The sequence below is a fragment of the Schistocerca piceifrons genome, chromosome 8, assembly GCF_021461385.2.
Source record: "Schistocerca piceifrons isolate TAMUIC-IGC-003096 chromosome 8, iqSchPice1.1, whole genome shotgun sequence".
NCBI lineage: Eukaryota > Metazoa > Arthropoda > Insecta > Orthoptera > Acrididae > Schistocerca > Schistocerca piceifrons.
In genome coordinates this window covers 187,180,412-187,206,339 of record NC_060145.1, presented here as the reverse complement: position 1 = coordinate 187,206,339, position 25,928 = coordinate 187,180,412, and positions in this window count along the sequence as shown.

Here is a 25,928-nt window from a genome sequence, read left to right as displayed (position 1 = left end):
CATCTTTGACACGCTCTGAGTCAAGACTTAGCCTTAGCATTTCCCCTTTCAAATTTTGTAGCTTCTGACATTCCACGCCCCAGTTCGTAGAACGTTAACCTTTTGACGTTTATTTAATCTTTTTCTCACGGTAATATCTCCCTCGACAGCCCCTCCCGGAGATCCGAATTAGAGATTAGTACGAAATCTCTTGCCAATGGATCGGATCTCCGGGCGGGGATTACTCAAGAGGACGTTGTTATCAGCAGAAAGAAAACTGGCGTTCTACGGATCGGAGCGTGGAATGTCAGATCCCTGAATCAGGCAGGTAGGTTACAAAGGGAAATGGATAGATTAAAGTAAGATGTAGTGGGAATTAGTGAAGTTCGATGGCAGGAGGAACAAGACTTTTGGTCAGGTGATTACAGGGTTATAAATACAAAATCAAATAGGGGTAATGCAGGAGTAGGTATAATAAGGAATAAACAAACAGGAGTGCGGATTAGCTACTACAAACAGCATAGTGAACGCATTATTGTGGCCAAGATAGACACAAAGCCCATGCCTACTACAGTAGTACAAGTTTATATGCCAACTAGCTCTGCAGATGATGAAGAAATTGATGAAATGTATGACGAGATAAAAGAAATTATTCAGGTAGTGAAGGGAGTCCAAAATTTAATAGTCATGGGTCACTAGAATTCGTCAGTAGGAAAAGGGAGAGAAGGAAACATAGTAGGTGAATATGGATTGGGGGGAATAAATGAAAGAGGAAGCCGCCTGGTAGAATTTTGCACAGAGCATAACTTAATCATAGCTAACACTTGGTTCAAGAATCATAAAAGAAGGTTGTATACCTGGAAGAATCCTGGAGATGCTAAAAGGTATCAGATAGATTATAGAATGGTAAGACAGAGATTTAGGAACCAGGTTTTAAATTGTAAGACATTTCCAGGGGCAGATGTGGATTCTGACCACAATCTATTGGTTACTTCGAGCAGATAGTTAGAGAACCAACTCGTGAAGCTAACGTTTTAGACCTCATAGCAACAAATAGACCGGAACTTTTCGACTCCGTGAATGTAGAAGAGGGTATCAGTGATCATAAGTCAGTGGTTGCATCAATGACTACAAGTGTAATAAGAAATGCCAAGAAAGGAAGGAAAATATATTTGCTTAACAAGAGTGATAGGGCACAAATCGCAGAATATCTGAGTGACCACCATCAAACGTTCATTTCTGAGGAAGAGGATGTGGAACAAAAATGGAAAAAATTCAGAAACATCGTCCAGTACGCCTTAGATAAGTTCGTACCGACTAAGGTCCAAAGCGAGGGGAAAGATCCACCGTGGTATAACAATCATGTACGAAAGGTACTACGGAAACAAAGAAATCTTCATCATAGGTTTAAGAGTAGTCGAATCATAGCTGATAAGGAAAAGCTGAACGAAGCGAAAAAGAGCGTAAAGAGAGCAATGAGAGAAGCATTCAACGAATTCGAACATAAAACATTGGCAAACAATCTAAACAAGAACCCTAAAAAGTTTTGGTCATATGTAAAATCGGTAAGCGGATCTAAATCCCCTATTCAGTCACTCGTTGACCACGATGGCACCGAAACAGAGGACGACCGAAGAAAGGCAGAAATACTGAATTCAGTGTTCCGAAACTGTTTCACTGCGGAAAATCGTAACACGGTCCCTGACTTCAGCCGTCGCACGGACGCCAAAATGGAAAATATTGAAATAAACGATATCGGAATTGAAAAACAACTGCTATCACTTAGTAGCGGAAAAGCATCCGGACCAGACGAGATACCCTTAAGATTCTACAGTGATTATGCTAAAGAACTTGCCCCCTTTCTATCAGCAATTTATCGTAGATCGCTGGAAGAACGTAAAGTACCTAGCGACTGGAAGAAAGCGCAGGTCGTTCCCATTTTCAAGAAGGGTCATAAATCAGATGCGAATAATTATAGGCCTATTTCGCTTACGTCAATCTGTTGTAGAATAATGGAACATGTTTTGTGTTCTCGTATTATGACGTTCTTAGATAATACAAATCTCCTTCATCATAACCAACATGGATTCCGCAAACAGAGATCATGTGAAACTCAGCTTGCCCTATTTGCCCAAGAAATTCACAGTGCCGTAGACACTGGCGAGCAGATTGATGCCGTATTCCTGGACTTCAGGAAGGCATTTGATACGGTTCCGCACTTACGTTTAGTGAAAAAAATACGAGCTTACGGAATATCGGACCAGGTTTGTGATTGGATTCAGGATTTCCTAGAAGAAAGAACACAACATGTCATTCTTAACGGTTCAAAATCTGCAGATGTAGAGGTAATTTCGGGAGTACCGCAGGGAAGCGTGATAGGACCTTTATTGTTTACAATATACATAAATGACTTAGTTGACAACATCGGTAGCTCCGTGAGGCTATTTGCAGATGACACGGTTGTCTACAAGAAAGTAGCAACATCAGAAGACTCGTACGTACTCCAGGAGGACCTGCAGAGGATTAATGCATGGTGCGACAGCTGGCAGCTTTCCCTAAACGTAGATAAATGTAATATAATGCGCATACATAGGGGCAGAAATCCATTCCAGTACGATTATAGCATAGGTGGTAAATCATTGGAAGAGGTAACGACCGTAAAATACTTAGGAGTTACTATCCGGAGCGATCTGAAGTGGAATGATCACATAAAACAAATAGTGGGAAAAGCAGGCGCCAGGTTGAGATTCATAGGAAGAATTCTAAGAAAATGTGACTCATCGACGAAAGAAGTAGCTTACAAAACGCTTGTTCGTCCGATTCTTGAGTATTGCTCATCAGTATGGGACCCTTACCAGGTTGGATTAATAGAAGAGATAGACATGATCCAGCGAAAAGCAGCGCGATTCGTCATGGGGACATTTAGTCAGCGCGAGAGCGTTACGGAGATGCTGAACAAGCTCCAGTGGCGGACACTTCAAGAAAGGCGTTACGCAATACGGAGAGGTTTATTATCGAAATTACGAGAGAGCACATTCCGGGAAGAGATGGGCAACATATTACTACCGCCCACATATATCTCGCGTAATGATCACAACGAAAAGATCCGAGAAATTAGAGCAAATACGGAGACTTACAAGCAGTCGTTCTTCCCACGCACAATTCGTGAATGGAACAGGGAAGGGGGGATCAGATAGTGGTACAATAAGTACCCTCCGCCACACACCGTAAGGTGGCTCGCGGAGTATAGATGTAGATAGATGAACTGCAGATTGAAACTGAAGAAACTTCAAAAAGGTGGGAATTTAAGGAGATGGGACCTGGATAAACTGAAAGAACCAGAGGTTGTAGAGAGTTTCAGCGAGAGCATAAAGGAACAATTGACAGGAATGGGGGAAAGAAATACAGTAGAAGAAGAATGGGTAGCTCTGAGGGATGAAGTAGTGAAGGCAGCAGAGGATCAAGTAGGTAAAAAGGCGAGGGCTAATAGAAATCCTTGGGTAACAGAAGAAATATTGAATTTAATTGATGAAAGGAGAAAATATAAAAATGCAATAAATGAAGCAGGCAGAAAGGAATACAAACGTCTCAAAAATGAGATCGACAGGAAGTGCAAAATGGCTAAGCAGGGATGGCTAGAGGACAAATGTAAGGATGTAGCGGCTTGTCTCACTAGGGGTAAGATACACTCCTGGAAATTGAAATAAGAACACCGTGAATTCATTGCCCCAGGAAGGGGAAACTTTATTGACACATTCCTGGGGTAAGATACATCACATGATCACACTGACAGAACCACAGGCACATAGACACAGGCAACAGAGCATGCACAATGTCGGCACTAGTACAGTGTATATCCACCTTTCGCAGCAATGCAGGCTGCTATTCTCCCATGGAGACGATCGTAGAGATGCTGGATGTAGTCCTGTGGAACGGCTTGCCATGCCATTTCCACCTGGCGCCTCAGTTGGACCAGCGTTCGTGCTGGACGTGCAAACCGCGTGAGACGACGCTTCATCCAGTCCCAAACATGCTCAATGGGGGACAGATCCGGAGATCTTGCTGGCCAGGGTAGTTGACTTACACCCTCTAAAGCACGTTGGGTGGCACGGGATACATGCGGACGTGCATTGTCCTATTGGAACAGCAAGTTCCCTTGCCGGTCTAGGAATGGTAGAACGATGGGTTCGATGACGGTTTGGATGTACCGTGCACTATTCAGTGTCCCCTCGACGATCACCAGTGGTGTACGGCTAGTGTAGGAGATCGCTCCCCACACCATGATGCCGGGTGTTGGCCCTGTGTGCCTCGGTCGTATGCAGTCCTGATTGTGGCGCTCACCTGCACGGCGCCAAACACGCATACGACCATCATTGGCACCAAGGCAGAAGCGACTCTCATCGCTGAAGACGACACGTCTCCATTCGTCCCTCCATTCACGCCTGTCGCGACACCACTGGAGGCGGGCTGCACGATGTTGGTGCGTGAGGGGAAGACGGCCTAACGGTGTGCGGGACCGTAGCCCAGCTTCATGGAGACGGTTGCGAATGGTCCTCGCCGATACCCCAGGAGTAACAGTGTCCCTAATTTGCTGGGAAGTGGCGGTGCGGTCCCCTACGGCACTGCGTAGGATCCTACGGTCTTGGCGTGCATCCGTGCGTCACTGCGGTCCGGTCCCAGGTCGACGGGCACGTGCACCTTCCGCCGACCACTGGCGACAACATCGATGTACTGTGGAGACCTCACGCCCCACGTGTTGAGCAATTCGGCGGTACGTCCACCCGGCCTCCTGCATGCCCACTATACGCCCTCGCTCAAAGTCCGTCAACTGCACATACGGTTCACGTTCACGCTGTCGCGGCATGCTACCAGTGTTAAAGACTGCTATGGAGCTCCGTATGCCACGGCAAACTGGCTGACACTGACGGCGGCGGTGCACAAATGCTGCGCAGCTAGCGCCATTCGACGGCCAACACCGCGGTTCCTGGTGTGTCCGCTGTGCCGTGCGTGTGATCATTGCTTGTACAGCCCTCTCGCAGTGTCCGGAGCAAGTATGGTGGGTCTGACACACCGGTGTCAATGTGTTCTTTTTTCCATTCCCAGGAATGTCGATACTGCCTACAGGAAAATTAAAGAGACCTTTGGAGAGAAGAGAACCACTTGTATGAATAACAAGAGCTCAGATGGCAACCCAGTTCTAAGCAAAGAAGGGAAGGCAGGAAGGTGGAAAGAGTATATAGAGGGTTTATACAAGGGCGATGTATTTGAGGACAATATTATGGAAATGGAAGAGGATGTAGATGGAGATGAGATGGGAGATAAGATACTGCGTGAAGAGTTTGACAGAGCACTGAAAGACCTGAGTCGAAACAAGGCCCCGGGAGTAGACAACATTCCATTAGAACTACTGATGGCCTTGGGAGAACCAGTCATGACAAAACTCTACCATCTGGTGAGCAAGATGTATGAGACAGGCGAAATACCCACAGGCTTCAAGAAGAATATAATAATTCCAATCCCAACGAAAGCAGTTGTTGACAGTTGCGAAAATTACCGAACAATCAGTTTAATAAGCCACTGCTGCAAAATACTAACGCGAATTCTTTACAGTCGAATGGAAAAACTGGTAGAAGCGGACCTCGGGGAAGATCAGTTTGGATCCCGTAGAAATGTTGGAACACGTGAGGCAATACTAACCTTACGACTTATCTTAGAAGAAAGATTAAGAAAAGGCAAACCTACGTTTCTAGCATTTGTAGACTTAGAGAAAGATTTTGACAACGTTAACTGGAATACTCTCTTTCAAATTCTGAAGGTGGCAGCGATTAAATACAGGGAGCGAAAGGCTATTTACAATTTGTACAGAAACCAGATGGCAGTTATAAGAGTGGAGGGGCATGAAAGGGAGGCAGTGGTTGGGAAAGGAGTGAGACAGGGTTGTAGCCTCTCCCCGATGTTATTCAATCTGTATATTGAGCAAGCAGTAAAGGAAACAAAAGAAAAATTTGGAGTAGGAATTAAATTTCATGGAGAAGTAAAAACTTTGAGGTTTGCCGATGACATCGTAATTCTGTCAGAGACAGCAAAGGACTTGGAAGAGCAGTTGAACGGAATGGACAGTGTCTTGAAAGGATGATATAAGATGAACATCAACAAAAGGAAAACGAGGATAATGGAATGTAGTCAAATTAAATCGGGTGGTGCTGAGGGGATTAGATTAGGAAGTGAGACACTTAAAGTAGTAAAGGAGTTTTGCTATTTGGGGAGTAAAATAACTGATGATGGTCGAAGTAGAGAGGATATAAAATGTAGACTGGCAAGTGCAAGGAAATCGTTTCTGAAGAAGAGAAATTTGTTAACATCGAGTATAGATTTAAGTGTCAGGAAGTTATTTCTGAAAGTATTTGTATGGAGTGTAGCCATGCATGGAAGTGAAACATGGACGATAACCGGTTTGGACAAGAAAAGAATAGAAGCTTTAGAAATGTGGTGCTACAGAAGAATGCTGAAGATAAGGTGGGTAGATCACGTAACTAATGAGGAGGTATTGAATAGGATTGGGGAGAAGAGAAATTTGTGGCACAACTTGACTAGAAGAAGGGATCGGTTGGTGGGACATGTTTTGAGGCATCAAGGGATCACAAATTTAGCATTGGAGGGCAGCGTGGAGGGTAAAAATCGTAGAGGGAGACCAAGAGATGAATACACTAAGCAGATTCAGAAGGACATAGGTTGCAGTAGGTACTGGGAGATGAAGAAACTTGCACAGGATGGAGTAGCATGGAGAGCTGCATAAAACCAGTCTCGGGACTGAGGACCACAACAACAACAACGACAATGGAGAGTTCATCATGAGATTTTTTTTTCAATTGCAGGCCACATGTCCTGCGGATACACATTACGTGTCCTCAGTTGGTGGTTTCCAATGCCTTCCGCATCGTTGTTGATTCTTCCCATTTTATGGGCGTTTCCCATCCTGTGGGCAAGAGAGTGTTCTGAGCCTGTCTGTTCCACCATCCTCTTTGACAAAGCCATTGGCAGGAAGAGGATGATTTCTAATGCTGGAAGTCTTCGGCCACTATTTCTGGTGATTTTTATTTATAATTTAAGCAGGATCGAGATTCGAAGCCAGGACCTCCCCCTCCCCTCCCCCGTTTCGTTTACTAATCAATGACATTGTACAGCAACGTAAATGTATTGTAGTCCCTTGGTGGTGAATTCACGAATGAAAAATTATTTATTACAGTTCTTTCATCATTGATTGTGTTACTGGTACACTGCTAAATTTCTTCCATTCAGAGTGGAGCCAGTTAACACACATCCACAGTATATCTTCCAAAGTGGATGTGAAAATGTCTGATGAAATGAGTACGATCATGTTCAAGTCCGTAACAGTAATCTGCTTGACTTGCCGGAGCCATGCTGAATTACCTGAAGTTCCGTAACACCTAGATGGCCTGCGTAATTACAGAGGGAGACAATTTAAGCCTCAGGGCCTCTTCAGATGTTGGGAGGTGTGAGACTATGGTGATACATTTCATACCCCTTATGCCGTGAGAAGTATTGTAGCCAGTGATACTGGATACAATAAAATCGAATTTTCGAATACTTATTGACAGCATGTTACACTTGGGACAGACTCTTCAGTTTGGTGGACAGTTGACAGATCCTGCGTTGAGCTCTTTTACATAGTTTCTCACTGAACAATTACAAATAAATATTCAATAACTTGTGCATAACCCCACTTCACAGTATAAATACGTGGTCTGTGACTTTATTTTGTCTACTCACATAAGAAAACTGGCGTAGTCCATTTTCAAACTGAAAAGCGAGCATCTCTAATAGTAGGTGAACTTACCATGCCCGGAAGAACCCTTCAGTACCATATAGGATGACGAAGAATCAATTTCCCCACTAGCAGCGTAAGACAGCTTGAACAGATATATTCAGATTATGTCCGTAAGTGTTTGCTGTGTTTGTGTTAGTAACTCATATCTGTATACCATGCAATGTTAACACCCTTGCCGGAAAATAAATACCCCCAGAATTATAAACGCACTGCGTCACCATTGATTTACGAAGAGCACTGCGACTGTCGATATAACTTGTGAAAGACCCTGTTGTTGATTCCTGTGACGTAGTGGGGTACATACAACGAGGAAACACCTGCTCGTTCTTCAGTCTGGAGACCTATAAAGGTCTCTACTCTGTCATCCCTCCTTCTGTCCCCCCCCCCCCCCCCCGCCTCCACCCCTCGCTCTACATTCCACCCGTAACATCCCCAAAACACACTTTATCTCTTCATATGGCTCTGCTAAAAATAACTTGGTACATACACTTAACCATAAACGTTCATTTTATACAACTGAAATAATAATTTTAGTAACTGCGATTTTTCGGCCCCTGCAACGCGGGAAATATTGATCTCACAGGAAAAATGAATAACACCTTTCTTGCAGGAAATTAATTGTAGTTCAGTTTTATGCCACGAAGCACTTCCGCTAGTAGACTCGATTTATTCAGGAGGTTAAAAGAAAATGAGCTATAAACATCCTCCCCCTCCCCCCCCCACCCCAGGTTGCCATATTCAGATGTGACACCCTACTGGTCGATATTTATCGACACTTCTGTGTATTCAGTGTAATCTGTCCTGTTAAGTGTGCCTCATCACTTCATAAAATACTTCCCGGCCCCATGTTATCAACTTCGATGTGTGCCAGAAACCTAAGAGCATTTACGTACAGCAATGGCAACCTCGTCAGTAACCTATCTCTTCCATGTGCCATATGAAACTCACTCCTGTTTTCGAATTTCATCATCATCTTTTTTGAACTATCAAATGACATCAGGAGTCCCCTCACACCTTTCTTTCGGTACTACTCTCTCAATACAGGGCTGTAATTACTGCCGTTGACATAAAGCAGTTTCACTAACAGAGCACGTTCTCTCTTCTCGATAAGCATAGTGTTCAGTCAAGTTATGGCTTGTCAAATAACAGTGTGGATGTCAAACCGCCATACAAACAATGTACAGCGCCACATTACCACCTGGTGGCCAATACTGAAACTATTTCCTTTTAGTGTAAACATGTTCTGCATTAACGTATTAGGATATTTACCAATTTTCACCGTCTTACGATAACTGCAGCGCACACTGGACCTCTGTGAGTAGCTGCACTCTGCTTAGGGTAGCCACGTGGTACAAGTGGTTCAGTAATTCCATAATCACATACTTTCTACTTCTGGTGACGGATTAAACCCAGCGAGATCCACTTCATTTTAATTTACAGAAGTTTCTCCTAAGACTATAGAGGAATTCCGAGTTACGGTCAGAAAATGTTTCACTGGAAACAGAATCATACGAGCCACTGGATGGAATAATGTGAAACAGATTATCTATCTGTGTATCATTATAAAGCAAAAATTATGATTCATTTTTGTAGCCTTAGATGGTCTGAAGGAAAATAACCTTACAGCATACGCGGAGACTATCCAGCCGCCAACTGTCCAATTACAATGAGAATTACTCGCGAAAGCAAGAGAGCTGCGATCGCAGCAGGTTTCCTAAAATGGAGTTTATGTGAACAGCGTGAATTAAATTGTCATCCTCCGACCGAGTGACTGTGGCGGTTAAAGGGAAGAAAAGACGCCGACAGGAAACCGGGTACAGCACGACGCTTGTCCTTTAATGGCACGCATTCCAAACCACACTCCGCACACCTATTAAAATACCATTAACGCCAGTTCTGTTCCTCATTAGCGATTTTCCACCGGTTGCATGCGAACGTATCTACTCTCACCGACAAAAAAAAGCAAGCATTCAGAAGGAATGTTCAAATTGGACGTCGATTCAAGTACGCATTTACAATCCAATGGTATAAAGCGATTACCATGATCTATAAGATCTAGAGGGAGAGTGTTTTGGTTTTGAGTCATAGGGCTTGAGTGTGATTAAATTTACGACTGAAAGTGATATACGTCAATCGAATCCACTTTCTGTGGCAAACACGCCCTATCTGAAGTAGCCAGTTCAACCCCTATCACCGTGAGAAGATTCAACCGTTGAAATTAGGCATGCGGAGAAAATATGATAGCTGTGAGCTATTCACCACCAAGCAGTTCGGCCTTGTCCTGTATTAGATCCAAATTTCTCAAAGAGGAATTTCCTTAAAAGCTTTCTTGATGCCATTAGACACGACTGGATACATGCTGCCATTCTGTTTCATGCTTTCGCTTCCTCAAGAATGTCATAAACATACGCTTTTCTTAAATTCATGAATGGTTCGTCGATTCCCTCAACGCACGACACTTTCAAATCGAAAGAAAGATTTGCCGATGAGAGCAGAGGAAGATTTACATTTGAATTAGGCATCAGGTCAGAGCGCTGGATTTTAACTGACAATGAAATCCGACTCAAACTGTGCTCAATTTCAGATGTCAGTCAAACAAGAGAACTCCCTGGCTCTATACATAAGCGCTTAGCACTATCTCTCAGCGTTGAGAGGAGTCTGGGTATGAAGCGGTGGTGGTATAATGGTATTTCGAAGTCATGATTGCCTAAATTGCTAAAGGCCCGTGCGACAGCAGACTAATGCGTCATAAAGGGAATATTCATACGACTGAAATAAATTTTAAACGGCGAGATATTATACTACATAAATGATTATGATTACACGACTCTGCACGTACATTAATACACAACGTGGTGTAATAAGATCCTCAAGATTTTGCAATCAATCAGGTAGGCATACGCATGTGGAGAAACTTCCTCAACGCGTTTTGTGTTTAAGTGTGCAGAGCATCAACGCTGGTTACTGGAAGACAGCCTGCATCATTGAGAACTGACGATTCTCACACAACTGAAGGGACCATAAGTCAATAAGTGATGTCTTTTGGAACATACGTTAATCGAACTTTTTTTTCTAGTTTCGTCTAGTGTTCTCTCCAGTAACATATCTTTTTATAAGCCCAATGCACAAAGACCTCATGTTAAGTTTATATCGAGTACAATGTAAATCTGAAACTTTCAGGACGATTAAAACTGAATTCAAACCACGAACCAGTGGTGGTTTGTGCAAAAATTTATGAGAGTGCTTCGTTGTGGTGGCCAATAGCCTTTTGCCTTACGAGAGTAGTAGTCGCGAGTGAATTGAATATATTAGCTTTACACATATAAATAGAACTATTTATATATATATACGAGGGCTGTTCAACAAAGAATGATCGTAATTTTTCTGACAACATACCTTTACTCATCATAATTTTAATGGTCCTTCTCAAAATAGTCTCCCATGAATGCGGCGTACTTGTCCCACCGTTTCTACAAGTCTTCAAATACATGCTGGAAACCAATTTTTGAGAGGTCGTTCAAAATCGCCCCCGCAGCCTTCACCACTGCTTCTGATAATTGATAATGCCTCCCACGGCGGTTATTCTTCATGTAAGGGAATAGAAAAACGTCACATGGGGCTAAATCTAGACTATAGGGAGGGTGAGGGATGTAGTTCACGTTGATTTTTGCAAGATATTCACCAACAACATTGGCAATATGCGGCCGCGCTTTATCGTGCTGCTGCACCCAGCCTGCTTCTCGGAAATGTGGTCTTTGGCGCCTTATATGGCCTTGCAATGTTTCCAGAATTGTCCAGTTACTGATGTGTGTGCAGGTACAACATGCTGGTAAACCATTCCATGAATATCAAAGAATGAGATGACCATAACTTTTCCAACAGAAGCAACCACTTTTGCTTTTTTGCTGGTTGATGATGAAGGAGATTTCCACACTGAGCTTTGCTGTTTGCTCTCAGGATCAAGATGATGTAGCGAAGTTTCTTCAGCAGTGATTACATTTGAAAGAAACTCTGGATCTTCCTCTGACACCAACTGCATGCAGACCTACACGCGAATGTCCTTTTGTTCGGGAATCAACAGTCCTGGAACCCATCTCGCTCAAACTCGTATCATGTGTAATTTGCTGTCACCAACGCGTGGGTGGCACCCAATGAAATGTTCAGTGTTTCAGAAAGTGATCTTAAGGTAATTCGTCGATCGTCTTTCACAATGACAGCATCAGTGTTGACGTTTTCTTCCGTAAGAGCAGGAACTTGAGCACCGTGTCCACCTCCCTTTGAAATTGATTGTCTCCCCTCTTTAAACATTTTAAACCACCTTAGAGCTGTGCTGTAGGGAAAAACAGACTCTCCACAGGCCTCCTATAGCATTGTATAGGCCACAGCTGGAGATTTGCTGAGACGAAAGCAGAATTTCAAAGTCGCATATTGTTCCTGGCGTGTTACCTCCATTGCACCGGTAGGCGATACTGAAAATGTCTGAACTTGCATACCTCTCACAGGCGGGAACCAGGAGTCCCACCAAGGAAACTGCTGTGGTGTGTTTGTTTCGCATTAAGCTAACAGAATATCATAAGATTAAATTTTAGCGCGAGAAATTATGAACATAAAATTATGACCATTCTTTATAGAACAGCCCTCGTATACTTACAATTAATCATTTTGTATGTGAGGAATGAAAGAAAGGGGAAAAAAACGAAGTGGTAGCTATGAGTTGCGGGACGCGAACATGAGCTGGCGCATTGCATGTGAACACTCGACAAAACCACTTTGTCGACCGCTTCTCAAGAACCTGTCATACTCTACATTTGTACAAAATGTGGCATGTGTTTTTAAAGGAAAGTATTGACCTGATGCTGTCAGCAACGCAGCACTCATAATGGCGGAAGTGATGACGTAACATCAGAGTAGGCTCACTCAAAACAGACAACCGCATCCATTCTCTGAGTCGGTCGTTGTGCGGCTGACCATTATTTCAGCACTACAAAAATGCTTTAGTCCGTTTTATGAGCATATAAGCACGTATTCGATGAGAAATGGCGTATTTTTTGTGCGATATTTGCAGTGGGCTGTAGCACATTAGCACACGATAATTGTCCACCACTACTCGGGAATATGACTTTCGAGGACAAATGTTCTACCATACTAAAGTATCCATGTGTGCTTAGATTAGAGAACATTCAGTTCTCGTTCCATAAACCCAAACAATGATATAATTATCGTGGGTGTGGAACATTTCAGAAAGTATAACATAAAAACATAAAACATTTGAATATAATACTTACTACCTGATCATTTGTCAAGATGTTGTCGAAATAGGTGAATATGATTTGGTAAACTGGAACAACTAATATTTACAGAATTAACACGCTGACCAAATGAAACATTGTTATGCACTATTAATAAATTTATCACACACAAAATACCAAATCTTGATTGTTGAGACCAAGTGCTGTCAGCACTAAAATCTAACAATCTCTGTTAAGACATTCATCTACAGAGTAGAAGGAGTTGCCTATCAAAAAGTCTTTCAAACTCTTTTTAAACCGTGCTTTATATGAAATCAAATTTTTAATGGTTGCTGACAATTTATTGAAAATGTGTGTTCCTGAATATTGGACGCCCTTTTTCGACCAAAGTAAGCGATTTTAGGTCTTTATGTAGATTGTTTTTATTCCTAGTATTGATACTATCTATCGTGCTCTTGGTTGGAAATAGGTATGTATTGTCTGCATCAAATTTCACTAAGAAATAAATATACTGAGAAGCCATGGTTAGAATACAAAGCTCCCTGAACAGGTACCTACATTATGTTCTTCAATTTACACCACAAATGATTCTTGTCACACGCTTTTGCACCCAACAAACTTTTGCTCGGTTTGATGGGTTGCCACACAATATGATCCCATATGACATAACAAAAAAAAGGTTCAAATGGCTCTGAGCACTATGGGACTCCACTGCTGAGGTCATTAGTCCCCTAGAACTTAGAACTAGTTAAACCTAACTAACCTAAGGACATCACAAACATCCATGCCCGAGGCAGAATTCGAACCTGCGACCGTAGCAGTCTTGCGGTTCCAGACTGCAGCGCCTTTAACCGCACGGCCACTGCGGCCGGCATGACATAACAGAATGCAAGTTTTTTTATATTTACATCTCCTACACCTGATATCATTCTCACTGCAAATACAGACTTGTTTAAACGCTTAAGCAATTCTGTGGTATGACTTTCCCAACTGAACTTTATTAGCAGCTATTTTTAAATCTGTACTTGACTTGCTACTCATTGCAATGTTTGTATCATCTGCACACAAAACAAACCTAGTATCTGGCAATGTAACAGATGATGTCATTAATGTACACAATAAAAAGCAATGGACCCAAGATGGAACCTTGAGGAACACCATATGTAAGTAATTCCCAGTCAGATGAAGACTGACTGCTTACTGCACAGGTATTTCGCAACGACACCCTTTGTTTCCTGTTACATAAGACTCGAAACATTTTGCAGAATTGCCGGTGACACCATGATATTCTAATATACGTAAGAGACTTCTTCATAACAGACAAAACCAATATGACATTAGCAATGAACGTCATCTCGAAGGCAGCCTACACGCATGGAGGACTGGCCGTTCTACTCGGTAGAGCATTTGTCTTGAATTAGAAATGAAGACTATCCTTGAAATGCCAAAACTTGACATTTTCTCTTTTTTTCATGTGACTCGCTTAATGTGTCATGCCAGTAATTTTTGATAGGCTGGAAGTACCAGAGAAGCCTTCCAGTGCTTCAGAACATCTCCACAGGATTTAGCAGGACGTTAAGTTCCTTTGTTCTCGTCGTTGTACAAAGAAGAATACTGAGTTAAGAATTGAAACAAAGCTGTATGTAGCAAACAAAGGTACTGATGTTTCTCAGAATTTCTCCATAGCGCATATAAACGCTATAAAACGAAATTCATGTCACTGTGTCACTGAAATACCATAAATTTCTTTCATTAGGTGGCCAAGATCTCGAAAATTATATTACCACTCAGAAACACAAGAAAAATCTTCAGGGTGCAGTTCACTGTCTAGGATAGACACATTATTTCAGCTGCAGCATTCTACTTTTGCTTTACGTCACTGAGGTCTTGCTGGAGAAGGAGCACTAGCATCATTCCATAATGTTAGGCATCATTTTAGCTGTAGGCCAATGGGTTGCACGCCAAAATTAAATGTAGCCAATTATTTTGATTCAGAAGTTGCTACAAATATCTCCTCTGCCAGAACAAAAACTCAGAGCATTCTAAACAATGTGATTGCTCCTCATGCCTTGAACATAACCATGGAAGCTTTGAGTGGCATACCTAGCTTTGGTATCACAATCGATGGAAGTAACCACGGTAATATAAAAATGTTCCCCACTATTATTCTGTATTTTGCTGCAAACGTGTTGGTTTAAAAACAGGAGGCATTGAGCTAAAATCTACTCCAAACGAAATATCTGAAACTGTTGCGCAGTATATTATAGAGGAACTTCAACTTTTGGATAACGCTAATAAATGTGTATCATTTACCAGTGATAATTATAACACAAAATTTGCTGATATAAATCCCAAGGAAGGCAAGGACATACAGCAGATTAAAGACATCTTTAAATAAGGAGAATGTAATCAATGTTGGATGTCTAGCTCACATTTTACATGATGCAAACTGATAGTCTCCCTGTTCACTTGTCATGTGTCATTGTGAAAATGTATAATTATTTTTCTACTTACATAGTTATATTCCTCCTCTGAATTTGTTGTGGTGAATTTCAAACAAGTTCCGTCTCATGTGAAAATTAGGTGGTCGTATCTTTTCCCAGCCATAGTAAGGGTACTGAAAATGGATCCTGCTTTAAATTCTTACTTTCTGTCTGTTGAATATTTTAAGCGAAGCCTACTTACGGCATCTGCAATCATTGATACCTGTGCACAGTTTATATATTTTAAAACCTGGTCTGCGCTTGAAATTATTCAAATTTTAGATTGCGTGTCTAAGTTGCTTGAGGAGGTATTAAAAACAAAATGCATTTACTTAAAGGTTAAACAGAAGCTGGAAATTGCAACAGAAGAAGGCTTTGATAAAGAAGATAAACTTTTTTTATTTTTGGAACAGGAAAAGTCGTAAAACAAACAGAATCGTCATTTTAAATATTCATGCCACGATTCCTACAGCAACATAGCTTCCTCGCTATGTTGTTGTACGAATCGTGACATGAATATTCAAAATGACGGTTCTGTATGTTTGACGACTTTTCATGTTTCAAATGGATGTGTCTTAAAGGAAATGATGTTAACTACATTGATGTTGAAAAAAAACCATCTCTATTTGCCAGATAAATGTAAAGCTTTTGAAACTGAAGATGTAAAATGTTTCGACCATTTCTGTAATTTCAGCCAATTTCTGAAACTGAATCGTAATGATCCTGAAATTAGTGGGTTAGCTTGCAGTAAAAAATGGGCCAAGTATTTCAGTGAAAGTAAGTCTGTTGATTGTCATTCCGAATAGTTAAAACGCAATACAAATGCAGAAAGAGTATTTTCACTCATTACAACACTGTGCACTAACGACTGGAATTTGTTGAACAATGAATCTGTGTAACTTATGTTGATGATACAATACAATTTAAAACAATCTTTCTGTGTATCTTTTCACAACTATCTGCTAAGCAAGCCGTACCTTTTAGTAACACCCTGTATATGTTACCTAGACAAATGTATTCCAGAAATTTCATTACATTCCATTAATTATTTTTTATTGTTGCGATTTTTCCCGTCAGCGTAATTGAATACGTTGTAAGTACATTCCACTGTAAGGTGAAGGTAGTGGCAATCATGACGAGACGTAGCTATTAGTCAGAAGACTGTTTAAGGAGTGTTTGTTGTTGTGGTCTTCAGTCCACAATCTGGTTTGATTCAGCTCTCCATGCTACTCTATCCTGTGCAAGCTTCTTCATCTCCCAGTACCTACTGCAACCTACATCCTTCTGAATTTGCTTATTGTATTCATCTCATGGTCTCCCTCTACGATTATTACCCTCTACGCTGCCCTCCAGTACTAAATTGGAGATCCCTTGATGCCACAGAACATGTCCTACCAACCGATCCCGTCTTCTAGTCAAGTTGTGCCACAAATTTCTCTACTCCCCAATTCTATTCAGTACCTCCTCATTAGTTATGTGATCTACCACCTAATTTTCAGCATTCTTCTGTAGCACCACATTTAGAAAGCTTCTGTTAAGAAGTACGTAAAGCAAATGGAATTAAGCACCTGACAAATGGGTAACAACTTCAACGTGATCGACTTTAGATTATAATTATTAGCTAGTGACAACCACTGAAATTGTGAAAGAAAATGAGAGTGTATTCCTCTTACTTAAGTCTGTGAGTGATCAGCACTTCTCTGGAACTAGCTTACATAAGGAACTGAGCACTAGTTTCTCACTGTAGTAAAAAACGGGCTGTAAATGGATTACATAAACAACTACGAATAAATATGTCAGAAAATTAACGTGAAAAGGTTTGGGATCTACATGTGCGTCTCGCCTGTCGGCTTTATGGCGAGCTGCACCTAAACGAGATCGTTGGTCGATTGCATCACGGTAGTCGCCGGCTGCCGGATGCACAATTTCGCTGAGTAGCGCGTTCAGCCAAAACGCTCATCTGACATCACCTGTGCGCGGCGATAAACCACTTTCTCTTTTGGTACGTCGCTCTGACTCACTGGCGAGCCCTGCCCTGCACTGCAGCTGTTAGCTGCCGTAGACTGTTACACCCAGATCTGAGGATTTCCTTCTTGCGTCACTCTGTCTGGAGAGGTACGTGACATGAGGTCTGTATCTATCGATGTACTGAATGAGATGAAGTGCAGAAACTGAACATCCATCATTTCGAGGAGGGTGTGGAAATTTATTCTCGAATTCTCGAATCAGAAACATACAAATTTACAGTAGCCATACACATCAATAAATATGTACATATATATACACAAATTTTATTTATATTACATGTGCGTTCCCGGGTTCGATTCCCGGCGGGGTCAGGGATTTTCTCTGCCTCGTAATGATTTGGTGTTGTGTGATGTCCTTAGTTTAGTTAGGTTTAAGTAGTTCTAAGTTCTAGGGGACTGATGACCATAGATGTTAAGTCCCATAGTGCTCACAAGGGAACCTCCCCATCGCACCCCCCTCAGATTTAGTTATAAGTTGCACAGTGGATAGGCCTTAAAAAACTGAACACAGATCAATCGAGAAAACAGGAAGAAGTTGTATGGAACTATGAAAAAATAAGCAAAATATGCAAACTGAGTAGTCCATGCGCAAGATTGGCAACATCAAGGGCAGACTGAACTCAGGAGCGTCGTGGTCCCGTGGTTAGCGTGAGCAGCTGCGGGACGAGAGGTCTTTGGTTCAAGTCTTTATTCGAGCGAAAAGTTTAATTTTTATTTTCAGTCAGTTATCAAAGTTCAGACACTCACACGTAATCAGCTTCGCTCTCCAAAATTCCAGGATATGTTCAGATTTGCTTGGACATATGCAGGATTTGACGGTCTACACACGGAAAAATTTGAAAACGTTAGAAACATATGTTTTGACAGAGCACAGGGAAAAGTGTGCGACTGTGAAACTTTTGGATTCATTTGTTGCAGTTTATGCGACAAACTCTTATGTTTTCATCTCTTTTTTGGTAGTAATTATCACATCCACAAGAAAACCTAAATTGGGCAACGTAGAAGAATCTTTTTACCCATTCACCAAGTGTACAAGTTAGGTGGGTCGACAACATATTCCTGTCGTGTGACGCACATGCCGTCACCAGTGTCGTATAGAATATATCAGACGTGTTTTCCTGTGGAGGAATCGGTTGACCTATGACCTTGCGATCAAATGTTTTCGGTTCCCATTGGAGAGGCACGTCCTTTCGTTCACTAATCGCACGGTTTTGCGGTGCGGTCGCAAAACGCAGACACTAAACTTATTACAGTGAACAGAGATGTCAATGAACGAATGGACAGATCATAACTTTGCGAAAATAAAGAAATTAAAATGTTCACACGAGGGGGGACTTGAACCAATGACCTCTCGCTCCGCAACTGCTCACGCTAACCACGGGACCACGACGCTCCTGAGCTGAAAATATCCTTGATGTTGCCTATCTTCGCATGGACTACTCAGTTTGTATATTTTGCTTATTTTTTCATAGTTCCACTCAACTTCTTCCTGTTTTCTCGATTGATCTGTGTTCAGTTTTTCAAGGCCTATCCACTGTGCCAACTTATAACTAAATCTGAGGGGAGTGCGATGGGGAGGTTCCCTTGTCAGAGCCATATTACATGTGCCCAGTAGTTTGCAACCTCCAAGGCGCTTGGAGTGGCTTGCAGGAGATCAACCATCGTGCAGGATGTAGGGCAAAAAATGCACTGAAGCATGTGGTTTGTGGTTTGTTCTTGTCCACAATCACAGGACGTATCTTCCGTTATGAATCCCCTTCTCTTCAGGTTGTCTCTGGATCGTCCAACTCCTAATCGTAATCTGTTTAAGGTTTTCCACACTAGCCAGCTCTCGTTGTGTCCAGGCGGGAGTTCTTCAGCTTCTGGCGTCTGCAGGTGAGGCGTCGACTTCTTCCATAACTCCAGCCTTGCCTTCTCTGGTGAAATGGTGTGCTTCTCGGATGTTCTCAGGAAGCTCTTTCGCGATTTCAGCCGTTGCTGTGGTAGATTATGTCCGTGCAGTGGATGGGCACTGTCCTGTTCCACCTTCAGTCTCTCCTTGTTGGCAGCCACTGTTCTGTGTATCCATGGTGGCGCTATTCCAGCCAGGCAGTAGAGCTTATCAGTTGGGGTAGGTCTTAAGCAACCTGTGATGAACCTGCAGGTTTCGTTGAGAGCAATGTCTACTTGTCTGGCAATAGATGACCTGTACCAGACTGGAGAAGCATATTCAGCAGTAGAAAAGCACAGTGCCATTGCAGAACAGCGAATAGTTTGTGGATGTGATCCCCACTGTGTCCCCCCTAGTTTCCGAATTAGGTTGTTTGAAGGGGATATTTTCATTTTGGTGCTCTTGCAGTGAGTTTTGAATGTCAGAGTTCTATCGAGAGTGACTCCCAAGTATTTAGGTGCGTGATGATGCTGTAGTTGGATGCCTGACCATGCAATATGCAGCTCACGATTAGCTTCCCTGTTCCTTAAATGAAAGGCACGCACTTGTGTCTTCGAAGGGTTTTGTCTGAGTTGGTTCCAATTGTAGTAGCTTGACAGTGTTCTAAGAGCTGTTGTCAGGTGTCTTTCCACTCTTTCAAATCATGAGCTCTGCGTAGCAAGGGCTAGGGTAACTGCATATAAGAATCTCCTTGTGCCTGTGGTCAATGGCTGGTTGTTGGTATAGATGTTGACGAGAAGTGGAGCCAAGACGCTTCCCTGAGGTAGACCATTTTTCTGCGCTCTGAGGCGTCTGCGTTATCCTTAAAATTCAACAAAAATCCTGCGGTTTTGGAGGAGGGTGCTGAGTAGTCTAACGAGGTGGGTGTTGATCATATTGTATAGTTTTGCATGGAGTAACCGATGATGGACAGTATCATACGCTGCTGTGAGATCCACGAAGACCACGCCCGTTAATTGACGGGTTTCAAAACCATCCTCTATATCCTGAGATAGATTCAAAAGTTGGCCTGTGCAGCTTCGTTTGGTCGAAATCCTGCTTGTTCGGGTATGAGAACAGGGTCTATTACTGGTAGGATTCTATTCAGAATCATACGTTCGAAAAGTTTGTAAAGGTGACTCAAAAGGCTAACTGGAAATTAAGTTTGCTAGATTCCTACGTTTCAACAGTACATAATATAGCACGTTAATGTATTTCGGAATGAATTTTTCCTTAAATTTTCAGATATTAGCTACTAATGGCCTTCAGTTTAAGACGAGCCTAAAGTTTTCCTTGGTGCGCAAATGCTCCCACTCCCTTACGAATTACAAGCGAATGATGCGTATTCGTTGATGCCCATATCGTTCATAATGTAAAATAACTTGAGGGTAACGTCTCACTTTTGCAGATCTTCAGCGCAGTAATGTGATTAATGTAAATATGTGTCAAAAACTGATTTTTTATTACATAATACGTGGCTACAGTAGCGTATGAATAATAATGTCCACGTCAGTGTATTCTATATGTTGCGTGACTTTGTCTTATTATAACTGAAATAGAAGTATTTATGGTTTTTCCACAATTCACATCCATGAAAGCCATTTCAAAAAGGAACTATAGATGGTACACTAGCAAATCTCTTTTTTTATAATCATGTATCTCCGTTTTACGACATGTAAAACCTGAGTTTGTGGAACAAACAGTATACTCTAAGGTGCCAAAAATCGTGGGATACCTGTTAATATCGTGTCGGACCACCTCTTGCACTACGTCGTTTAGAAACTCAACGTGGCATGGACGCATCAAGGCGTTCGTAGTCCCCTGCAGAAATACTGCGGCATGCTGCGCCTATAGCCGTCTGTAATTAGGACAGTCCTGCACGTGGAGCATTTTGTATACGAACTGACCTCTCGATTATGTCCGATAAGTGGGCGATGGTATTCATGTCGGGCGATCAGGTTGACCAAATCAGTTCGCTTTAACTGTCCAAGATGATCCTCAGACCAATTGCGGACAACTGTTGCCTAGTAACACGGCTCATTTTCAAAATGGCTCTAAGCACTATGGGACTTAGGATCGGAGGTCATCAGTCCCCTAGACTTACAACTACTTAAACCTAATGACATCACACACATCCATGCCCGAGGCAGGATTCGAACCTGCGACCGTAGCAGCAGCGCGGTTCCTGACTGAAGAGCCTAGAACCGCTCGTCCACAGCGGCCGTCCCGCGTATTGTCGTACATAAAAACTGCATCATTGTCTGCGCGGCACTCGAACCCTACCATCACCTCTTAGCAACTGAAATCAGGACTCATCCGTCCAGGCGACGGTTTTCCAGTCGTCTAGCGTCCAACCGATATGGTCACAAGCCCAGGAGAGGTGCTGCAGGTGATGTCATGCTGACAGCAAAGGCACTCGCTTCGGCCGTCTGCTGCCACAGCCCATTAAGCCAGATTTAGTCGCACTGTCCTAACGGATACGTTCTTCGTACGTCCCACATTAATTTCTGAGGTAAATTCACGCAGTGCTGCTTGTCTGTTACCGCTGACAAAGTTACGCAAAAGACGCTGCTCTCGGTTGTAAAGTGAAGGCCGTCGGCCAATACGTGGTTCGCGGTGAGAGGTAATGCCTGAAATTTGGTGTTCTCGGCACACTCCTAACAATTTCATCTCGGAATACTGAATTTCCTAACGGGTTCGGAAATCGGAAGTCCAACGCGTCTAGCTTCAGCTACCATTCCCCTTTCACAGTCTATTAACTCCGGCAGTGCGGCCGTAATTACAACTCCGTCAATGCACTACTCTTTTATACGTTCTGTAATGTTGTACACCCATAATGCTGGGGTAGAAACTTTGTCTAATAACGAAAACGTCCTCGGCCCGTGTTCGAAACCCGCTAACACTTAAATTTTGAATAAAAATCAATAATAATGGCGGCCGTAGACTTCCGGGATAAGATATCATCCTCATTCTGCTAACGTTCTTGTCAAAGGGGGCAGAGGAGCGGACAGAGGTTCTGCGAATTTTCTTGCCCTTGGGATCGGAAACTGCCCTTAAAGGCGGAAGAGTCAGCAATGACCAGTGGCATGAGGATGCAGAAGGCAATGAAGACTTATAATGTGTATTCACAGGACACGTGGAACGTAAGTGAAAAATTGTCACGCTGATCTCCCCATCGATAGCCAACTGGGATGTCACCATAATAAAAAGACTGAATAATCAACGTTCTATGAGTTGGGGAGTTGAATGTCAGAACTCTGACCATAAGAAAAAGATTGAATAATCTACGTTCTATGAGTTGAGGAATTAAATGTCAGAACTCTGAACTTGATAGGGAATCTAGAAAATATGAAAAGGGAAATGCTAGGGTCAGTCTAGATATAGTTGGGTCTGTGCGGTGAAATACAATAATAGAAGTAAATCTGGTTAGACGAGTATCGGATAATATCAAAAGAACCAAAAAATGGCTTAACGAGTGTAGGATTAGTTCTGAATGGGAAGGTAGGGCAAATAATGTGTTACGGTGAACAGTTCAGTAATAAGGTTGCCATCATCAGAATCCACGGCAAACCAACACCGACAACAACAGTTCAGGTATAAATGCCGACGTCACAAGCAGAGGATTAAGAGATAAAGAAAGTATATGAGGATAGTGAACCGGTAATTCAGAACGTAAAGAAAGATTAAAGTCTAATAGTCGTAGGGGACTGAAATGGAGTCGTAGGAGAAGTAGTAGAAGAATGGGTTACGGGAAAATGTGGGCTGGTACTAGGAATGACAGAAAAGAAAGACTAATTGAGTACTGCAGTAAATATCAGCTAGTAGTAGCGAATACCGTGTTCAAGAACCACAAGCGGAGGAAGTGTACTCGGAAATGGCCGGGAGATACGGGAAGATTTGAATTAGATTACATCACGGTGAGGCAGAAATTCCGAAATCAAATACTGCATTGTAAGGCATACCCTCCACCAGATATAGACTCAGATCACAATTTAGTAATGATGAGGAGTAGGCTGAAGTATAAGAGACTAGTAAGGAAGAATCAGTTCCGAAAGAAGTGGGATTCAGAAGTACTAAGGAATGAGGGGATACGCTTCATGTTCTCTAAGGTTATGGACACTGCGATAAAGAATAGTTCATTAGAAGAGCGCTATCACAGAAGCTGAAAGGGCAATATAAGTACGAGGAAGGTAACTGCGAACGAACCATGGGTAACGGATGACGCCGGCCGGAGTGGCCGTGCGGTTCTGGGCGCTACAGTCTGGAGCCGGGCGACCGTTACGGTCGCAGGTTCGAATCCTGCCTCGGGTATGCCTGTGTGTGATGTCCTTAGGTTAGTTAGGTTTAATTAGTTCCAAGTTCTAGGTGACTGATGACCTCAGAAGTTAAGTCGCATAGTGCTCAGAGCCATTTGAACCATTTTTAACGGATGAAATACTTCGGTTGGTCGATGAAAGGAGGAAGTTCAGAAATGTTCAGGGAAACCCAGAAATACAGAAAGAGAAGTCGTTTAGGAACGAAATAAACACGAAGTGCAGGGAAGCTAATGAGAAATGGCTGCATGAAAGAGTGAAGAAATTGAAAAACAAATGATTGCCAGAAGGGCATACAGAAAAGTCAAAACAAGCCTCGTTGAAGTTAAAAGCAATTACGGAACATTAAGACTGCAATGAAAATTCCACTGCTAAATGTGAGAAATGAGCGGATAGGTGGAAAGAGTACACTGAAGTCATCTGTGAGGAGGAAGACATGTCTCATGACGTTATTTAAGAAGTAATAGGAGTCGATGTAGAAGCGATAGCAGATCCAGTATTAAAATCAGAATTTAAAATGACTTTGGAAGACTTAAGAACGAATAAGGCAGAAGCAATAGTTAACATCTCATTTCTAAAATCAGTGGGGGAACTGGCAACAACACGATTATTTACGTAACTGTGTAGAATACATGAGTCTGACTACATATCCTTTGACTTTAGGAAAAGTATCATTCGCACAATTCCGAAGATTGCAAGAGGTGACTTATGCGAAAATTCTCCCACAATAAGTTTAACAACTCATGCATCCAAGTTGCTGACAAGTTAAACAGAAGAATGGAAAGAAAACTGGGGATGTCTTACTTCTCGATCAGTTTGGCTTTAAGAAAGGTAAAGGCACCAGAGCAGCAATAGTGAGGTTGCGGTTGATAACTGAACCAAGACTAAAGGAAAATCAAGTCACGCTCATAGGATTTGTGGACCTGAAAAAGCGTTCGACAGTGTAAAATAGTATAAGATGTTCGAAATTCCAAGGAAAATTAGGGTAAGCTATAGAGAAAGATATATGGTCATATACAATATATACAAGAGCCAAGAGGAACCAATAAGAATGGAAGACCAAGAGCGATGCACTCGGATTAAAAAGGGTGTAACACAAGGATGTAGTCTTTCACCCTTAATGTTCAGTCTATACACTGAAGAAAGGTTCAAGAGTGGAATTAAAATTCAAGGCGAAAGGATATCAATGAAAAGGTTCACTGATAAGAATTTCATCTTCATTTAAAGTGAAGGAGGATTACAGGATCTACTGATTGGAATGAACAATCTAACGGGTATAGAATATGGATTGGGAGTAAGTCGAAGGCAGAAGAAAATAAAGAGAAGTAGCAAAAACGAGAACAGCGAGAAGCTTAACACCAAGACTGATTGTCACGAAGCACATGAAATTAAGGAAGTAGGTCGCAAAATAACGACTGACGGGTGGAGCAAGGAGACCATAGACCATATAAAGCAGACTAGCACAGCGAAAAAAGTTATTGCTGGCCAAGAGTAGTCTACTGGTATCAAACATAGGCCTTAATTTGAGGGCGAAATTTCTGAGAATGCACGTTTGGAGCACAGCATTCTATGGTGGTGAAACATGGGCTGTAGGAAAACCGGAATAGAAAATAATCGAAGCATTTAAGATATGGCTTTGCAGAAGAATTTGGAACACTAGGTGGACAGATAAGGTAAGGAATGAGTAGGGCCTCCGGAGAGCCGGTGAGGAAAGGAGTATACGGAAAACACTGACAGGAACAAAGGACAGGATGATAGGGCATTTGTTAAGAAATCAGTGAGTAACTTCCACTGTGTTAGAGGGAGCTGCAGAGGGTAAAAAACTGTAGGGATCGGAATGCATCCAGCAAATAACTGAGGACGTAGGTTGCAAGTGCTACTCCGAAATGAAGAGGTTGGTACTGGAGAGCAATTTGTGGCGGACCGCATCAAACCAGTCAGAAGACTGATGCGTGGAAAAGAAAAACGAAAACAAGATAAAGAAACAGAAACAGGAAAAGGACCACGATACTACCGGCTTCTGTATGTGAGCGTTTCGCTATCCCATGACTTACGAACTCAATGTACGTAATGCAGGACACTCACTTATGACTAAATTGCAGTAACCCATCGTCGCTGT